The sequence below is a fragment of the Tauraco erythrolophus genome, chromosome 6 (assembly GCF_009769465.1).
Source record: "Tauraco erythrolophus isolate bTauEry1 chromosome 6, bTauEry1.pri, whole genome shotgun sequence".
Classification (NCBI taxonomy): domain Eukaryota; kingdom Metazoa; phylum Chordata; class Aves; order Musophagiformes; family Musophagidae; genus Tauraco; species Tauraco erythrolophus.
Genome location: NC_141470.1, coordinates 56,306,794 through 56,309,692, shown reverse-complemented (window position 1 = coordinate 56,309,692; position 2,899 = coordinate 56,306,794). Strand labels below are relative to the sequence as shown.

At 50.9% G+C, this 2,899-nt stretch overlaps 1 pseudogene; it reads right to left on the bottom strand.

Annotated features, from left to right (window-relative positions):
- Positions 1-1,617: 1,617 nt before the first annotated feature.
- On the bottom strand, positions 1,618-2,486 carry LOC147528624 (protein FAM181A pseudogene; annotated as a pseudogene).
- Between the last annotated feature and the right edge of the window lie 413 nt (positions 2,487-2,899).

Below are 2,899 nucleotides of genomic sequence, written 5' to 3'. Positions count from 1 at the left end.
TCCTACTTTTGGACAGCTGGACTAGCACATTACAGCTGTTGTTTCCATAAAAGTAAACATTGGTGGGATATGCTATGAGGCCTGGGGAAAGAATGAGCTATTTTTAGCCTGAGAGTAGTTCATATCCTAACGAAAGTTGCGACTTGGTTATGTAACACCAAGCCCCATCGGAAGATCCAAAATGATACTCTACAATTTCTTAAGATGATAATTTTTTTCATGAATGCAATGCACTTGAAAGAAGTATTGCCTGCTTTTCCCCTTATGGAGATACCAAGAGTCATAGGCAGCTATACTAGCCAGAGACCAAGCCGATCAAGGCCACTTTTCATTAAAATCCATTAAATCCCAACAGCTTCATCAAGAGCAAGTTCAGGCCCTGGGAGATGACAGGTGTCCATTCTCTGGCCCTTCCCCCTGCCCTGCCCCCTATAATACACTTCTCTTGACCTCAGTGATTTACTCCAGTACAACTGAATAGATACATAGGTCTGCAGTATTAAACCTTTCAGATATCGCGTTCTGTGCCTTACCACCACTTTCTCCATGAGTTTAAGAGAAATCTAACTTTAAAAATCCATTAACTTTTCTAACACCAATTTGTTAAAATAGTAGGGGAAATACCAGGCAGATCATTTGATAGCATCTTAAAATCAGGCAAATTGAAATATGTGTGTGAGCCAGAAATCAAGGCAGGCTATTCTATACACTTTTTCTTTTATCTATTTTACGATTTTATACAGGTTTTTTTCTTATCTATTTTACGGTTTTGTATTAAAATAATTATACAATTTCACATTTGTTCTGTTTATGCACAACAATTCCTGATGCTGAAATTCATCCTGCTTCTGTTTGCATCAGCTTAACACCAGCTAATTTCCCAGCTGCAGAAGAATTACTTTTGATTTACGTTACTCTGAATAGGTAGAGATTTCAGCCCTCGTATCTACCCACTGCAAACCAAACCTGTGTCTACCCAGTGGGGCAAGAATAGACTGCATTGCACAATCGCCAAATAAATGACGTCCTTTCTTCCCTTATTTTTTTCTTTTAATTCTCTCAGTATTTACATACAAGAAGAGCTTAAATCAATTCACAAGCATATTTCTACATTAAATACTGTCTTTCCAGTCTCTTGCATGCAAAAGAAAGCGACCTGAATATCTTGACTTCTCCAGAATTACTTTAAAGTACAAAAACTCTTTGAATGGGTTTAATTAATTTCATTTTGCTGCTGCTGCCACAGGGCAACCCTGGAAAGATGTTCCCACATGGAGGAGGTCTCCTAGGTGTTAAGAGCATGGCTATGAATGGCCCGCAGCCCCACTTGCCACAGCTTAGACAATGCCCATTGATGAAAGACCTCTGGTTTGCCTCATGCTCCGTGCCACCGGCTTCATAAGGCTTATTCCTGATATACACCTGTGTGCTGAGAGCAGAGTGGAGCCCAAGTAGATTCCCAACAGTTACTACTTCACTCCAGCCCGCCCACAAGAAAGATGATGCGATTGCCAGCCTCCTTCCCTCTGCCGCTCCGCACTGCCGGCAGCTGGACCAGGCGTCTCAATTCACCCTCGGGAGCTGTCTTGTTCACCGCGACTCTGACATTCGCCCCGGCTAAAGATAGCCGAAAACGTTGAAAATCGGCGGGGGGGACAGTGGGCTTGGTGGGGATGGGTTTTCAAAACCACGGGCCTGTAGAGCTTCTGCTCCGTGCTGTCAGCCTCCTTGCAGAAGTGCGGCACCTCTGCCGGCAGCGCGGCCGCACTCTTCCTCCACAGCCCCAGCCCCGGGAAGGGTGATGGGGGCAGTGTGCCAGGCGGCTGGTACACCCCTGGCCCGGGGCAGGGGAAGGGGCAGCAGGTCCAGGCGCCCGCCCGGCCCGAGAGGAGCCCGGCGGGATCCTTCTCCCCAGCGCGTGGGGCAGACTCAGCAGGGCTCTCTGTGCCGGCGTTGTCCGAGCTCCGTTTGCTTTTCTTCCCCTCGTAGGGAGGAGGGTCTCCGGAGGCCGGGAGCCCCTCCGGGCTGGTGGGAAAGGCTCTGGTGGGCAGGGTCTGGGCCGGCCGCGGCTCTTCCCAGAAGGAGGCAGGGAGCTGTCGCTTCCTCATGGGCACCTGGTCTGGCCTGGTGGCCTCAGGGTTTTGCTCCTGCAAAACCCGTTCCCCGGCGAGGCCGTCCTCTGCCTCGGCTGTCTGCAGTGCCTTCTCAGCGGCAGCCCCACCATGGGGGCTGGAGTCAGGTGCGTCGGCCTGGGGGCCACGGCCCCAGTCCTCTGTGCCCCTGCGCCAGCCGCACTCCGGGAGTTTACTGGGGAGGCACCGTGGATCCGCGAGTACTTCTGAGAAAACCGTTTGAGCTGCTTCTGCAAGTATTTTCTGTGGTCCACCGACCGGCGACAAGGAGCTGATTTATCCAGAGCCGCTTTGATGTCGCTGGAGGCCAGGTGACGAAGTTCAGTAGGGTTTTACCTCGCTGTCCGATGCCATCTCACTGTGCAGAGTTTCCCATGAAAGGTTTATAATCCACCTCCGGACAAACCCTGGCAAACCTGCAAAACACGACAGGCAGACTTATGAGCGGGAAGCCTCAGTTCAAACAGTACCAAGCAAATGGAGGGAAAGCAGGGGGACATGTCGAAATTCTCAGCCATGCAAATAAGTTGTCCGTCAGCTCACCTCCGTGCCGGCAAACTCCCAACGGAGCTGCCGCACACCCGCAGCCCACTACCCCGCACCGCTGCCCCAGCACACACCGGCACAGGGACTGACTCTCAAACGATGACCAACCCAGCATCTAATCTTATTAGATAGTGCTTAGGTGAAAAGAAGCTGGGGCAGCTGCTCCCACCTCCCTATAAGCAAGCACGGACACTCACCCGGCGCGCGGCAGCTTTTCTGGC